Source organism: Lithobates pipiens, unplaced genomic scaffold (assembly GCF_037356315.1).
Source record: "Lithobates pipiens isolate NorthernLeopardFrog02 unplaced genomic scaffold, aLitPip1_a1.2 Scaffold_8, whole genome shotgun sequence".
In the NCBI taxonomy this organism is placed as follows: domain Eukaryota; kingdom Metazoa; phylum Chordata; class Amphibia; order Anura; family Ranidae; genus Lithobates; species Lithobates pipiens.
The window spans coordinates 392,786,150-392,804,638 of NW_027507903.1; positions in this window are offsets into that span (position 1 = coordinate 392,786,150).

Genomic DNA, 18,489 nt, shown 5'->3' on the forward strand with positions numbered 1-18,489 from the left:
CATCAGCAAGGCTAAGTACTGAAGGCAGACGATAATGCAGAGGCAGGTTGAGGGTCAAACACAGATAGTCCAGGAGCCAGCAAGGCTAAGTGCAGAAGACAAGATAATCCAGGGGCAGGCTGAGGGTCAAACACAGGTAATCAGTCCAGGAGTCAGCAAGGCTAAGTGCAGAAGGCGGAGGAGAGAATCCAGAGGCAGGCTGAGGGTCAAACACTGGAGAGAGCAGGAAATCCATTAAACAAGCCAGGGGTCAGGTCAGGAGAGAATCAGCGTAGTCTTCAGGCAATCCGGGTTACAACAGGTAATGGTAAACGGGAAGCAGAGGAACACAGGTGAGCTGAGACAAACCAGCAACTTGTCTGTCTGCCAAGGCACCTTTTATAGGCTGGTCAGGGGATTCGCGTTATGCGTGTGCGCCGCTCAGTAGGGCCCCGAATGCGCGTGTGCTGATCTATGGCGAATTTGTGTGTGCCAAGGTGCCGTTCCACGGCACCTGCACGCAGGGAGATGGTGAGATTGATCCAAGTTACTTCCCTGATACAATGACAGAATATTTGGAAGGTGAGGCTCCTTAAGAACCAATTTAACCACTTCAGCCCCGGAAGGATTTACCCCCTTCCTGACCAGAGCACTTTTTGTGATTCAGCACTGTCCTGCAAATTTGTACCCAAACAAAATTGACGTCCTTTTTTCCCCACAAAGAGAGCTTTCTTTTGGTGGTATTTGATCACCTCTGAGTTTGTTTTTTTGAGCTATAAATAAAAAAAAGAACGTAAATTTTGAAAAAAAAAACGTTATTTTTAACTTTTTACTATAATATCCACCAAAAATATATATAAAAAAAAAATTTCCTCAGTTTAGGCCGATATGTATTCTCCTACATATTTTTGGTAAAAAAAAAATATCGCAATAAGCGTGTATTGATTGGTTTGCGGAAATGTTATAGCGTCTACAAAATAGGGGATAGTTTTATGCCATTTGTATTCAATTTTTGTTTTATTTTTTAGTAATGGCGGAGATCTGCGATTTTTTTTATTTTTTTTATTTTTTTTATTTTTTTTAATTTTTTTATTGTGACTGCAACATTATGGCGGACACATAGGACATTTTTGACACTATTTTGGGACCATTGTCATTTATCCACTTACAGACCGGACCATTTTGCTGGTCAAAGACCAGACCACTTTTTGCGATTCGGCACTGCATCGCTTTAACTGACAATTGCGCAGTCGTGCGACGTGGCTCCCAAACAAAATTGATGGTTTTTTTTTCCCACAAATAGAGCTTTCTTTTGGTGGTATTTGATTACCCCTGCGGTTTTTATTTTTTGCGCTATAAACAAAAATATAGCGACAATTTTGAAAAAAAAAAAAATATTTTTTACTTTTTGTTATAATAAATATCCCCCAAAAATATATATAAAAAAACATTTTTCCCTTAGTTTAGGCCGATATGTATTCTTCTACATATTTTTGGTAAAAAAATCGCAATTGGCGATTATTGATTGGTTTGCGCAAAAGTTATAGCGTTTACAAAATAGGGATAGTTTTATGGCATTTTTATAAATTTTTTTTTTTTACTAGTAATGGCGGCGATCAGCGATTTTTTTTTTTTTTTTTTTTTTTTTTTTTTTTTTTTTTTTTTTTTTTTGGGACCATTGTCAGTTATACAGCAATCATTGCTATATAAATGCAGTGATTCATGTGTAAATGACACTGGCAGTGAAGGGGTTAACCAGTGGGTGGCAGTGTAGGGGTTAAGTGTTCCTAGGGGTGTGTTACTAACTGTGGGGGGGTTGGGCTTTTATTTAGTGAACACTGATCTCTGCTCCAATCACATGGAGCAGAGATCAGCGTCACTAGTTGCTAGGCAGAATGGAGAAATGCTGTTTACAAGGGCACTTCTCCATTCAGCCATCCCGTGAGACTATCGCGGGTATGCCCGCGGCGATCGAGTCCGCGGGACCTGTGACTGGACTCACGGGGGTGCCGACCGGCACGCGACCGCGCCGCCACACTCGCGATGGCAGGGCAGCATTGAAGATTGGACGTACCTGTACACCAATATGCCTGCCTGTGCAGGTGTTAACCACTAGGGGTCGATGAAGGGGTTAAGTGTGTCCTAGGGAGTTAGTCTAACTGGGGGGGAGGGGCTACAACACACATGACAGAGAGCAGGGATTTCCGTCCGGTCACTAGGCAGAACGGGGGAAATGCTTTGTTTACAAAAGCATCTCCCCATTCTAGCTCTACGTGACACGATCGCGGACACCCAGCTGACATCGTGTCTGCGGGACCTGCAGTCATGGAGAATACGGCTGGCGCGCGTGCGTGCCCACAGCGCCGCTTCTTAAAGGGGATGTACATGTATGCCCTTTTGCCCACCAGTACCATTCTGCTGACTTATATTAGCGTGCGCTGCTCGGGAAGCGGTTCAAGAACTAGGCTGCAAGTTGAAGGGAAGGACCTCCAAGGTGATATGCTGTGAAATATTGCCTATGCCATGTGCAACATAGGAAAGGCAGGGGGAGATTAGAGAGCTGAATGCATGGCTAAAGACCTGGTGTAAAAAAAGAGGGATTTGGGTTTTTAGAGCACTGGGCTGACTTTTCATTGGGGTGCAACCTATATGCTAAAGATGGTATGTGCCTAAATGGAAGGGGGTTTACTGTGCTGTGGGAGAGGTTTATGGGAAGGCTGAAGGAATATTTAAACTACTTGCCAACCACCCACCGCAGTTGTTCTGTGGCAGGTTGGCTCAGCTGTGCAAATCGCCATCGTACATTGGCTCTTTAAAGAGGCTGTAGCAGGCGCGCCTGCTCCATGACCCCTGAAGCCAATGCACGTGGCCGCCATGTCTGCAGGCCACCCATGATCAGTCCTCGCAGAGACAGAACGGGGATCTGTCAATGTAAACACAGATCCCCCGTTCTGTCAGGGAAGTAGCGAGAGAGATCTGCTATTCCTAGTAATCAGGAACAGCTTTCTCTCTCTACACCCTGTCGGTCCCCGTACCACCACAGTTAGAAATAATTCCCCTAGGACACATTTAACCCCTTGATTGCCCCCTAGTGTTAACCCCTTCCTCGCCAGTGACATTTATACAGTAATCAGTGGCTATTTTTAACTCTGATCACTGTATAAATGTCAATGGTCCTAAAAGTGTCTGATCTGTCTGTTGCAATCCCACTAAAAATCGCAGATCACCGCCATTAGTAGTAAAAAAAATAAATAATAAAAATGCCATAAATCTATCCCCTATTTTGTAGACGCTATCTTTTATCAAGAAGATGTAGGATACATATTGGCTTAACCACTTTCAGACCGGACCAATTTGGTCAAAGACCAGACCACTTTTTGCAATTCGGCACTACGTCGCTTTAACTGACAATTGCGCGGTCGTGCGACGTGGCTCCCAAACAAAATTGACGTCCTTTTTTTCCTACAAATAGAGCTTTCTTTTGGTGGTATTTGATCACCCCTGCGGTTTTTATTTTTTGCGCTATAAACAAAAATAGAGCGACAATTTTGAAAAAAACGCATTATTTTTTACTTTTTGTTATAATAAATATCCCCCAAAAATACATAAAAAACATTTTTTTCCCTCAGTTTAGGCCGATAAGTATTCTTCTACATATTTTTGGTAAAAAAAAAATCGCAATAAGCGATTATTGATTGGTTTGCGCAAAAGTTATAGCGTTTACAAAATAGGGATAGTTTTATAGCATTTTTATTAATAATTTTTTATTATTTTTTTTTTTTACTAGTAATGGCGGCGATCAGCGATTTTTTATTGTGACTGCGACATTGTGGGGGACCCATCGGACATTTTTGACACATTTTTGGGACCATTGTCATTTATACAGTAATCACTGCTATATAAATGCAGTGATTCCTGTGTAAATGACACTGGCAGTGAAGGGGTTAACCAGTGGGTGGCAGTGTAGGGGTTAAGTGTTCCTAGGGGCGTGTTACTAACTGTGGGGGGGGGTTGGGCTTTCATTTAGTGAACACTGATCAGCGTCACTAGTTGCTAGGCAGAATGGAGAAATGTTGTTTACAACAGCACTTCTCCATTCGGCCGCTCCGTGAGACGATCGCGGGGATGTCCGCGGCGATCGGGTCCCGCGACCGGACTCACGGGGGTCCCGACCAGCGCGGGAGCGCGCCGCCGCCGGCGCGCTCCTGATGGCAGGGCGGAAAATTTAAAGGGACGTACATGTACGCCCATTTGCCTGCCCGTGCCATTCTGTCGACGTACATCGTCGTGCGCTGGTTGGCAAGTGGTTAAACTGGTGAAGAAAGGCCCTTTTTATTTTTCGGGGATATTTATTATAGCAAAAATGAAAACAAATTGCTTTTTTAATTTTAAAAAATGTACGCTTTTTTTTTGTTTATAGTGGAAAAAAAATAAAAAACACATAGGTACCATCAAAAGAAAGCTCTATTTGTGGGAAAAAAGGACATCAATTTTGTTTGGGTACAATGTTGCAAGACCGCGCGATTGTCGGTTAAAGCGACACAGTGCTGTATTGCAAAAAATGGCCTGGTCAATAAGGGGGCAAATCCTTCTGGTCCTTAAGTGGTTAAACCAGGATTGTGGGGGGAGGGTGAATTGGATTATAATGGGGCAGACCGGTCAGCCCCTATTAGTGGGTGGAATGGGGAAAGATGAGGGGAGGCTATAGCAGATGTTATGGAAGTTCCAATGTTACAAACAACCATTGGAAATTATACCATTTGTCCTAAAATAAAATAAAAAAATGTGACAATGAATTAAAGTGTTTTTTTCACCAATGCCAGAAGTCTGCCAAGCATAATGGGTGAGTTGGATTCTCTTGTGCACAAGGAGAACTATGATGTAATTGGTACTGCTGAATCTTGGCTTCGTTCTTCTCATGACTGTGCTATTAATATTGCTGGCTATGCACTCTTTCGGAGAGACAAGGTAAAACGGAGGTGTGGTCGTGTCTGTCTATGTGAGACGTGATCTGGAAGCAAGTGTGAAAGAGGACCTAATTGATGGAGAGTGTGATGAGTCTGAAGCATTATAAGTGGAACTGTAAATGGGTGTGCGTACTACAATGGTTATCCTTGGAGTTTACAAAAAAAACAAGGCACCCAGAGGCTAACGCTGCCCTAGAACCAGTAGAAATTGTAATCAAAAATACCACAAGAAAACAAATAAGATAGTGACAAGAAAAAAAAAGCAGATAGCATCAAAAAAGTCCAATACAGAAACTTCAAACAAGACGTATAAAGAGTGCATGCAGCGCTAAAATATTATTGATCTGAATGAAAAAAATATCAAAGTGAAAACCCAACAAAGTCCCATCACATAAAATAAAAAAAAATCCATAGGTGTCTGTTTAGAGTCCATCCATGAAAATAGAGGATGAAGCAGTGATATCATTTTCACACACAATATATGTAGTTTCATAGTTAGTGAGGTTGAATAAAGACACCTGGGGGCGCGCATGCGCGGCGCGATGCGGGACGGACGTGCTTGAGATCAGCTCCGTCTGACCTGGTCTGCCAAGCCAGATTTCCCAGGGCTTTTCGTCTCTGTCCCGGCCGAAAACCACCCAGCACCCCTGCGGAACACACCAGCACATGCCAAACCGAAAAAACCGGAGGATTAGCCTCTCCAAACACGCCACAAACCATCTTCATACCATGGAGAAGCCTCAGGCTAAAAAGCTTCAAGATGGCGCTGGCTCCTCCGTGGTCTCCGGCCTCCCCGCGCTGGCACAGCACACAACTCCTAACAGTGAGTACAGCTCTCCTCTCTCCAAGGCTGACCTGGATGATAGCTTAACAGCTATTTATGAGAAACTAGCTGACAAAATACAACATGAACTGCATAAAACTACCAGTGCTCTGACACAAGAGATTGCTAACATAGGCAGCCGCACTGACATTTTAGAAACCAAACATGACGAACTCTCTCTCTCCCACAATGACCTCAGGAAAGATTATGAAACCCTGGCCAACAGCTTTGTGTTTATGCAGGCACAAATGGAAGATTTAGACAACAGAAACAGACGCAACAATATTAGAGTTCGCGGTATCCCAGAGTCGGTCACCGACCTCGCTCCAGCTATCTCCAAACTCTTCCATAATTTACTACCAGATAAGCAAATATCTGTATTTACTTACGACAGAATTCACAGGGCCCTTCGCCCTAAACCAACACCTGACAAACCTCCACGTGACATCATCATGTGTATGAAGGACTTTCTACTAAAAGAAGAAGTCATGCGTGCCTCCAGAAATACCCCAAATATTGTATTTGAGGGTCACAGAATACAGATATACCCAGATATATCTCCAGCTACACTTGATAGGAGACGCAGGATGAAAGAGGTCACCTCAATTCTACAAACTGCTAGAATAAGATATCGCTGGGGCTTCCCCTTCAAACTGTCAATAATACACAATGGCTCAACCTATACCGTCTACAACATCATTGAAGGAAAAGAACTCCTAGTTAAACTGGGCCTTTTGGACCCCGAGCCTCCCGCCAGACCTGTATCCACCCCACGCTCTTCGCCGATCTGGTCAACACCAGCTTCAAGACGCCCTCAACAGGGTCAAGTAAGATGGCGACAATCCCCCCAGGACTAACCCCTTTCTTCATTCGAGAGTTGTCAACCACTTTACCATATCTATGGTTGCTATTGGAATCTCAACCAAGTTAACTAAAGTTCTCTGCTGGTTTTTGCATATACTTAATATCTGAGAGAGTAATAGTCAGGTCCTCCCCCCTTCTTCCCCCTTTTTTTTTTCTCCTTTTTTATTTTTAAAAAAAAAAAGAAAAAAATTTTTTTTTTTTTTTTTGTTTTGTGTTTTTTTTATAACCTGATCACTACTCAGTCAACTTTATATCCACCAAAACATGATCCTGAACTTCCACACTTGAACACCATCTATTTATATCACTATACCAACTTAAAAACAAGGGTTTTTTTTTTTTTTTTGTCGCCACCTCCTTTCATTTTTCTCACTGAGCTCACCTGACCGACTGCTGAGGCAGTGGCTCCAACATATGGGTACGACTATTCTGCCCTCCCCACCTCCCCCCTTTTTTTTGGGGGATGAGAGCTACTGTTGTCTTTTTTTTCATTGACTTATTTGTCTGTCTTTCTTCTCTCTCGTATTATCACTTTAAGAATGTTATATAATGGTTATGCATTTTAACCCCGGTCCGATTTTGCTGGAAAGATTTTTTTATTTTTTCTTGTATTAGATGGACTGAGGGTTCGGTGAAAGGGAGGGAGGGATTCCTTTTTTCTTTCCCTTTCTCCCTTTCCTCTCCTTCTCCCCCATCCGATTGCGGGGGGACGTGGAGGAGAGGAGATGTTGGTAAAATAGAGAAAAAAAGTGAAAAAAAACAATCCGTTTTTCTATGCGCTTGGCTTATCCGCCGTCGCTGGTTTGTCCCCACACCCGCCCCTGTGCATGACGACTTCACCCTCTTATAGGGGGTGCCCCGTTAGGCACTGTGAGCGGGTTCAGGACATAATTGTCCTTCTAATTTTATTTTTGGGTCATTTGGCCTTTTGCCATACGACCCCCTTTTCGAATATCCTATGTTTCCTATTTTGTTGTTATTTGGCCCTTACGGCCCAGTTTAAAAAGTGCATTGATACTGTTTGTTACTTTACATTGGTACAATTGTCCTACTTCACCATTACTCCTGTGATACCTCTTGACCTCATCTCATATCACACTATCCCCAACACACTCACAAGATCCATCTTATCTACCTTTCTCCGAAACGTGGGTTTCTATTACGATACACTCACACCACCTAATCTCCTACGTATCCCTTTTCAACTGACAATTAGCTCACCCTATGTCACCTCTATCGGTAATATATCTCTAACATATCTCACTCAATTCTTTCCCAATGGGCCTTAAAATACTTTCTCACAATGTCCAAGGCTTCAATTCCCCTCACAAACGCAAAAAAGCCTTTCAACATTATAAAAGACTAAAGGCCGACATTATCCTCATGCAAGAAACACATTTTTCAGCCACAAATCACCCTAAATTCTTTGATAAATCCTACAGCCAACTATACTTTACCACATTCCACAACAAAACTAGAGGGGTTGCCATATTTATTCGCAACTCTATCATTTTTGATATCCAAAACATTTATAAGGATGAAGATAGCCGCTTCATCATTATAAAGGGGAAGATTAATAATCGCCTTGTTACAATTTCATCACTGTATGCCCCTAATGAATCCCACCACGCATTTTTTTCCAAATTTTTTGACACCCTGGAGAAATTTAACTCCCCGCACTTGATTATAGCTGGAGACTTCAATCTAGCTGCTCACTCTGCTTTGGATAGAAGCAACGCAGCACCATCGTCTAAAACCTTTTCTAAATTTATGAATAGAACTCTCAACAGCTTGCAAATGATAGATACATGGAGAGCCCATAACATCGGCATTAGAGAATACACACACTACTCTTATCCCCACAACTGTTATGCCCGCCTCGATTACATATATTGCACACCCATCCTGCTCGCAAACTCATCCAAAGCGCTTATCCACTCCTGCCCATGGTCGGATCATAATATAGTCTCAATTGATTTCTCTTACATAGGTTTGCCCCCAACCCCCTTTAACTGGCGTCTAAATGACTCACTACTAACAGACCCCTCTAACATCCAAAAGATCTCTACCCATATTGAAAATTACTTTCTTGACAACTCTACGGACGATATATCTCCCACGACTCTCTGGTCGGCACATAAAGCGGTATTAAGGGGCCACCTCATACACATTGCTGCAACTAAAAATAAAGAAAGACTTACAACAATTAAGTGCCTTACCAGAGATCTAGATCTCTTATACAAAAAAATACATTTTTCACCATCACAAGAAATGAATAGTCAGATTCAAGAAAAACGTCAACAACTTGACACTATTCTATCTGCAAACACTGAAAAGGCCCTAAGATATTATAAGGCTAAATTCCTACTGCATGGCAATTCCACATCTACTATGTTTGCGCGAAAACTCAAACAAGAAATTAACCCACCACATTTATATAAATTATGCGATAATAAGGGCAACCTGGTTACGCACCCCCAAGAAGTTCTAGAAATTTTCACTTCTTTCTATAAAAATCTACTCTCTGACCCAAGCCCCCATTCTCAAACCCCACCCTCTGACTGGATAAATAACCTACACCTCCCATCCCTTACAAATGATCAAATTAATTCATTAAATGACCCTTGCACGGTTCCTGAAATCACAAAAATCATCAAATCCCTCAAAACGACCACGGCCCCAGGCCCCGATGGCTACACATCTTCTTACTACAAAAAATTCACTCCCCTCTTAGCTCCCAAATTAACTAACCTATTCAATTATATTCTCCAGGGTAACCAGTTTCCTGAGGAAATGCTCCTAGCCAACATGTCCTTGATCCCCAAGCCACATAAAGATCACACCCTTCCACAAAACTTTCGTCCAATATCTGTTCTAAATAACGACCTAAAAATATTCGGCAGACTGTTAGCCGATAGACTTGCAGCAGTCATTAACAATCTCATTCACATAGACCAGACTGGATTTATCCCCAACCGTCAAATAGTCGACAATATTAGACTTGTCACCAACATCATACAAGATGCCAATCTCCACTCTAAACCAGTTTGTCTCCTTAGCCTAGACATTCATAAGGCATTTGACAGCGTCAATTGGCCCTACCTTAATCATCTCCTCCCCAAATTTGGAATCCCTGACAAATTTCTACATGGCTTTAACGCTCTCTACCATTCCCCAAATACCAGGATCAAAATACCTGGCATGAACTCCAAATTCTTCCGACTTAGCAGAGGCACTAGACAAGGCTGCCCTTTATCCCCCCTCTTATTCGCCTTAGCCATAGAACCCCTTGCCCAAGCTTTAAGAAATAACATCAACATTAAAGGGTACACCAAAGGTCCCCATGAATTTAAGTTAAGTTTATACGCTGACGATGCCCTATTATTTCTGTCTGACCCTCTCATTTCTATACCTAATCTTCTCTCTGAACTAAAGAACTTCCAAAAACTCTCGGGTTTAAGTATCAATATCAGCAAATGTTCAGCCCTTCCCATTAATATCCCCCAAAACATTTGACATCTTCTACAACTAAACTTCCCATTCACGTGGACCACGAGCTCCTTTAGGTACCTCGGTATCCATATCTCTCCCTCATTTAAATCCCTTTACAAGGAGAACTACCCCCCATTATTTTCCCACATCAGCACCCTACTCAATAAATGGTCCACCTACCATATCTCCTTCCTAGGCAGAATCTGCGCCATTAAGATGTCCATAGTCCCTAAACTTTTATACTATTTCAGAGCCCTCCCCATAAACGTTCCCAAAACTAGAATTCAATCCCTCCAAAGAGAATTAAACAAATTTATATGGGCAAATAAAAAACCTAGATGTAGCAATTCCCTTATGCACAGCCTTGGCGGTCTAGGTCTTCCAAACATTTGGCACTACTTCCTCGCTGCCAAGCTCTCACAAATTTCCCAATGGCATGCCCCTACACATAATATCCCATGGAAAACTTTTGAATCATCTCCAATCCTTCCTCTATACCTACAAGGCCTTTTGTGGTCCGATCAATGTAATTTTCGCATTTTAAACAAAGCCAACATGATTGTTGCTCAACTTTTCCAAATTTGGGCAAAGATCAAAGTTCCATTTAACCTTGCCTCTACCATTTCCCCATTAGCCTCATATTTAGGTGACATAAGATTTTCACAGTCAAAAGATGTTCATAATCAATATGTTTTATGGTCCAATAACAAACTCTCCACATTGGGTTCCTTTATCTATAAATCAACCTTTCCGACATTCAACACACTTCAACTTAAATACAACCTACCCCATACGGAATTTTCACATTATAATCAAATAAAGCAATTCTTTGCCCTTCACTACACCCTACAAACCCTCTCTTCAGAGACACTCTTTGAACATATCTGCTTACATTCCTCACGAGACAGAGGTCTCATCTCACAACTCTATAACCTTTTAAACTCTTTTTCTATCCCGGAAAAATCTGCCCCAATGCTACACTGGGAAGAGGAACTTAACTGTACTTTTTCCCCAGAACAATGGAACGGGATGATTGGTAATCTCCAAAAAAGCAATAATGCGATTGCCTTTAGAGAAACCCCTCTCAAGCTATTCTCAAGATGGTATATGACCCCTACCAAAATCCACTCCTTTTACCCCGAAACATTGCCTAACTGTTTTAGAGGATGCACAGAACCAGGCACATTTGCTCATATTTTTTGGAGTTGCCACCATCTCAAACCCATCTGGCAAGCAGCTACCACCAGATTGGAACTATCCTCAAAACACAAAATCTCCCTCACACCACAAATATGCATATTGTACGCCAATGTTCCAAGCACCCCAACACCTTGCACTAGACTGCTTCACTCTTTAATTAGCTCGATACAATGGATGATAGCACTCAATTGGAGAACTAGTTCTCTTCTTTGGCCGCAAGTCTTGAACCGTATGGAGATGCTCAAGATCTCAGAAAGGATCTACCACACCTTACATGATAGCATGCATATTTTTTAACAACAAGTGGATATACTGGTCCTTGCCTTAATAATTTTTTATTATTCCCCCCCAATTCTGCCCTTTCCTCTCCAGGATCCCTCCATAGAATCACAAATCTATTAACTGTATCACTTTACCCACCTTATATAAGAATTGTACCACCTGCTTCTTGTTTAAATCCCAATTTGTATTGTTATTTTTTTTTACTCTATCTATTGTGAAACCCTATATTATGCACTTTATTTGTACATCCTAACTGACGAATAAAGCTTTTGTAAACAAAAAAAAGAATAAAGACACCTGTCCATCCAGTTCAACCTGAGTGAGTGTCTACAATTGTCCCTATCCCTGTACATTGCACACTCTCATTGGTCCCTACCCTCAATCCAAGGTCCCCATTCATATACTAGGGCCAATTTTGGACAGAAGCCAATTAACCTACCTGCATGTCTTTGGATTGACATCTGGCTCTGCACACCCAAGGTTATATAATAATCTGCTTACCAGATGGGGATGATTGCCATAGCAGTCTCGCCCAGTACAGGGATTTAATGGTTTCCCAAAAACCTAGGAAGTGTTTGGAGCCTCCAAGTAATAATTCCTAGTGTCGCCAGCTAGTAGATCATATTGCTGATAATATCTTTAGTGCAAGCTTATGACTCCTGTCTCATAAAAAGGCCACCCAAATCTCGGAGTTCAGTGTCCAAATGTGACATATACCTGTCTAAATTGGCACGCATAGCCCATTGGTCACATTAGTCCTACGTTAGTCTAAAGTTAGAACTAAGAGGAAGACTCTCCCCCTAAAGATGATTACATAAGGAAAGGTGGGGACAACTTGTGGCAGAAGTGACAACTAAACAGAAATCTCACTAACTGAGTAACAATGGGAGACTAACACCCTGTTACGCATCATGTATGAATTGATTCAGTTTGTATGAACAACAGTGGCGGATTGTGCTCAAAATTTTCTGGGGGGGGGGGGGGGGGGAGAGGGCGCAAACAAACATAACAATACTGAAAAAAAAAAAAACATCAATTACAGATATTGTGCCCATCAAATGCAGCCACTGAACCCATCATATGCAGCCACTATGACCCCCACCCACTGTCTGCCCAGCATTTACCCCCATCTTAGTGGCATGTCAGGCAGCGAGTGACAGCGGTGAGCTATGGGACGGTCCTGTGTCCTCCATGCTTCAACCTCCTCCCTCCTTCAATTCTGCTAGGCGTCCAATTGGGGCACCTGTGCCTTCAGCCAATCAGGTGACGGGTACTGGACCCGTGCTACCTGACTGGCAGAGAGGCGGTTCAGTGTCAAAAGGAAAATATTAAATTGCTTTTCTAACACATCTGGATGGACTGCAAATGCAATGTTCTGTGCCCCAAGTCCACCTTTTTTGAAGACTATTAGAGCCTATGGCTCTAATCAGGTGCTTAAAAAAACCCAGCCGCTGTAATTCAAGTGCCTGATGCCTGAATAGGGGGTGGCAGCGGCGGCCATGGATAGATCCATGCAATGCATGAATCTATCTATTAGTCATAGAGGGCATGGCTGGAGAGAGGGGGCGGCACCCATGAGCCCTTAATTCACAGGCCGGCCCTGACTGAAATTATAATGCACATCCTGGACTGATCCATGTTACTGACAATACACTGCACATCCTGGACTGATATATGTTACTGACATTACAATGCACATCGTGGTCTGATCCATGTTACTTACATTTCACTGCACATCGTGGCCTGATCCATGTTACTGACATTGCACTGCATATCCTGGACTGATCCATGTTACTGACATTACACTGCATATCCTGGTTTGATCCATGTTATTCACATTACACAGCACATCCTGGACTGATCCATGTTACTCACATTACACTGCACATCATGGACTGATCCATGTTACTGACATTACACTGCACATCGTGGTCTGATCCATGTTACTGACATTACACTGCACATCGTGGTCTGATCCATGTTACTGACATTACACTGCACATCGTGGTCTGATCCATGTTACTGACATTACACTGCATATCCTGGTCTGATCCATGTTACTGACATTACACTGCACATCGTGGTCTGATCCATGCTACTCACATTACACTGCACATCGTGGTCTGATCCATGTTACTGACATTACACTGAACATCGTGGTCTGATCCATGTTACTGACATTACACTGCACATCGTGGTCTGATCCATGTTACTGACATTACACTGCACATCGTGGTCTGATCCATGTTACTGACATTACACTGCACATCGTGGTCTGATCCATGTTACTGACATTACACTGCACATCGTGGTCTGATCCATGTTACTGACATTACACTGCACATCCTGGACTGATCCATGTTACTGACATTACACTGCACATCCTGGACTGATCCATGTTACTGACATTACACTGCACATCCTGGACTGATCCATGTTACTGACATTGCACTGCATATCCTGGACTGATCCATGTTACTGACATTACACTGCACATCGTGGTCTGATCCATGTTACTGACATTACACAGCACATCGTGGTCTGATCCATGTTACTGACATTACACTGCACATCCTGGACTGATCCATGTTACTGATATTACACTGCACATCCTGGACTGATCCAGGTTACTGAGATTACACTGCTCATCCTGGACTGATCCATGTTACTGACATTACACTAAACATCCTGGACTGATCCATGTTACTGACATTACACTGCACATAGTGGTCTGATCCATGTTACTGACATTACACTGCACATCCTGGACTGATCCATGTTACTGACATTATACTGCACATCGTGGCCTGATCCATGTTACTGACATTGCACTGCATATCCTGGACTGATCCATGTTACTGACATTACACTGCACATCCTGGACTGATCCATGTTACTGACATTGCACTGCACATCCTGGACTGATCCATGTTACTGACATTGCACTGCACATCCTGGACTGATCCATGTTACTGACATTACACTGCACATCCTGGACTGATCCATGTTACTGACATTACACTGCACATCCTGGACTGATCCATGTTACTGACATTGCACTGCACATCCTGGACTGATCCATGTTACTGACATTGCACTGCACATCCTGGACTGATCCATGTTACTGACATTACACTGCACATTGTGGTCTGATCCATGTTACTGACAATACACAGCACATCGTGGTCTGATCCATGTTACTGACATTGCACTGCATATCCTGGACTGATCCATGTTACTGACATTACACTGCACATCGTGGTCTGATCCATGTTACTGACATTACACAGCACATCGTGGTCTGATCCATGTTACTGACATTACACTGCACATCCTGGACTGATCCATGTTACTGATATTACACTGCACATCCTGGACTGATCCAGGTTACTGACATTACACTGCACATCCTGGACTGATCCAGGTTACTGAGATTACACTGCTCATCCTGGACTGATCCATGTTACTGACATTACACTGCACATAGTGGTCTGATCCATGTTACTGACATTACACTGCACATCCTGGACTGATCCATGTTACTGATATTACACTGCACATCCTGGACTGATCCAGGTTACTGACATTACACTGCACATCCTGGACTGATCCAGGTTACTGAGATTACACTGCACATCCTGGATTGATCCATGTTATTCACATTACACTGCACATCATGGACCGATCCATGTTACTCACATTACACTGCACATCCTGGACTGATCCATGTTACTGACATTACACTGCACATCGTGGTCTGATCCATGTTACTGACATTACACTGCACATCGTGGTCTGATCCATGTTACTGACATTACACTGCACATCGTGGTCTGATCCATGTTACTGACATTACACTGCACATCGTGGTCTGATCCATGTTACTGACATTACACGGCATATCCTGGTCTGATCCATGTTACTGACATTACACTGCACATCGTGGTCTGATCCATGTTACTCACATTACACTGCACATCGTGGTCTGATCCATGTTACTCACATTACACTGCACATCGTGGTCTGATCCATGTTACTGACATTACACTGAACATCGTGGTCTGATCCATGTTACTGACATTACACTGCACATCCTGGATTGATCCATGTTTTTCACATTACACTGCACATCGTGGTCTGATCCATGTTACTCACATTACACTGCACATCGTGGTCTGATCCATGTTACTCACATTACACTGAACATCGTGGTCTGATCCATGTTACTGACATTACACTGCACATCGTGGTCTGATCCATGTTACTCACATTACACTGCACATCGTGGTCTGATCCATGTTACTCACATTACACTGCACATCGTGGTCTGATCCATGTTACTGACATTACACTGCACATCGTGGTCTGATCTATGTTACTGACATTACACTGCACATCCTGGACTGATCCATGTTACTGACATTACACTGCACATCCTGGACTGATCCATGTTACTGACATTACACTGCACATCCTGGACTGATCCATGTTACTGACATTACACTGCACATCCTGGACTGATCCATGTTACCGACATTACACTGCACATTCTGGACTGATCCATGTTACTGACATTACACTGCACATCCTGGACTGATCCATGTTACTGACATTACACTGCACATCCTGGACTGATCCATGTTACTGACATTACACTGCACATCCTGGACTGATCCATGTTACTGACATTGCACTGCACATCCTGGACTGATCCATGTTACTGACATTGCACTGCACATCCTGGACTGATCCATGTTACTGACATTACACTGCACATCGTGGTCTGATCCATGTTACTGACATTACACAGCACATCGTGGTCTGATCCATGTTACTGACATTGCACTGCATATCCTGGACTGATCCATGTTACTGACATTACACTGCACATCGTGGTCTGATCCATGTTACTGACATTACACAGCACACCGTGGTCTGATCCATGTTACTGACATTACACTGCACATCCTGGACTGATCCATGTTACTGATATTACACTGCACATCCTGGACTGATCCAGGTTACTGAGATTACACTGCTCATCCTGGACTGATCCATTTTACTGACATTACACTAAACATCCTGGACTGATCCATGTTACTGACATTACACTGCACATAGTGGTCTGATCCATGTTACTGACATTACACTGCACATCCTGGACTGATCCATGTTACTGACATTATACTGCACATCGTGGTCTGATCCATGTTACTGACATTACACTGCACATCCTGGACTGATCCATGTTACTGATATTACACTGCACATCCTGGACTGATCCAGGTTACTGACATTACACTGCACATCCTGGACTGATCCAGGTTACTGAGATTACACTGCACATCCTGGATTGATCCATGTTATTCACATTACACTGCACATCATGGACCGATCCATGTTACTCACATTACACTGCACATCCTGGACTGATCCATGTTACTGACATTACACTGCACATCGTGGTCTGATCCATGTTACTGACATTACACTGCACATCGTGGTCTGATCCATGTTACTGACATTACACTGCACATCGTGGTCTGATCCATGTTACTGACATTACACTGCACATCGTGGTCTGATCCATGTTACTGACATTACACGGCATATCCTGGTCTGATCCATGTTACTGACATTACACTGCACATCGTGGTCTGATCCATGTTACTCACATTACACTGCACATCGTGGTCTGATCCATGTTACTCACATTACACTGCACATCGTGGTCTGATCCATGTTACTGACATTACACTGAACATCGTGGTCTGATCCATGTTACTGACATTACACTGCACATCCTGGATTGATCCATGTTTTTCACATTACACTGCACATCGTGGTCTGATCCATGTTACTCACATTACACTGCACATCGTGGTCTGATCCATGTTACTCACATTACACTGAACATCGTGGTCTGATCCATGTTACTGACATTACACTGCACATCGTGGTCTGATCCATGTTACTCACATTACACTGCACATCGTGGTCTGATCCATGTTACTCACATTACACTGCACATCGTGGTCTGATCCATGTTACTGACATTACACTGCACATCGTGGTCTGATCTATGTTACTGACATTACACTGCACATCCTGGACTGATCCATGTTACTGACATTACACTGCACATCCTGGACTGATCCATGTTACTGACATTACACTGCACATCCTGGACTGATCCATGTTACTGACATTACACTGCACATCCTGGACTGATCCATGTTACTGACATTACACTGCACATCCTGGACTGATCCATGTTACTGACATTACACTGCACATCCTGGACTGATCCATGTTACTGACATTGCACTGCACATCCTGGACTGATCCATGTTACTGACATTGCACTGCACATCCTGGACTGATCCATGTTACTGACATTACACTGCACATCGTGGTCTGATCCATGTTACTGACATTACACAGCACATCGTGGTCTGATCCATGTTACTGACATTGCACTGCATATCCTGGACTGATCCATGTTACTGACATTACACTGCACATCGTGGTCTGATCCATGTTACTGACATTACACAGCACACCGTGGTCTGATCCATGTTACTGACATTACACTGCACATCCTGGACTGATCCATGTTACTGATATTACACTGCACATCCTGGACTGATCCAGGTTACTGAGATTACACTGCTCATCCTGGACTGATCCATTTTACTGACATTACACTAAACATCCTGGACTGATCCATGTTACTGACATTACACTGCACATAGTGGTCTGATCCATGTTACTGACATTACACTGCACATCCTGGACTGATCCATGTTACTGACATTATACTGCACATCGTGGCCTGATCCATGTTACTGAGATTGCACTGCATATCCTGGACTGATCCAT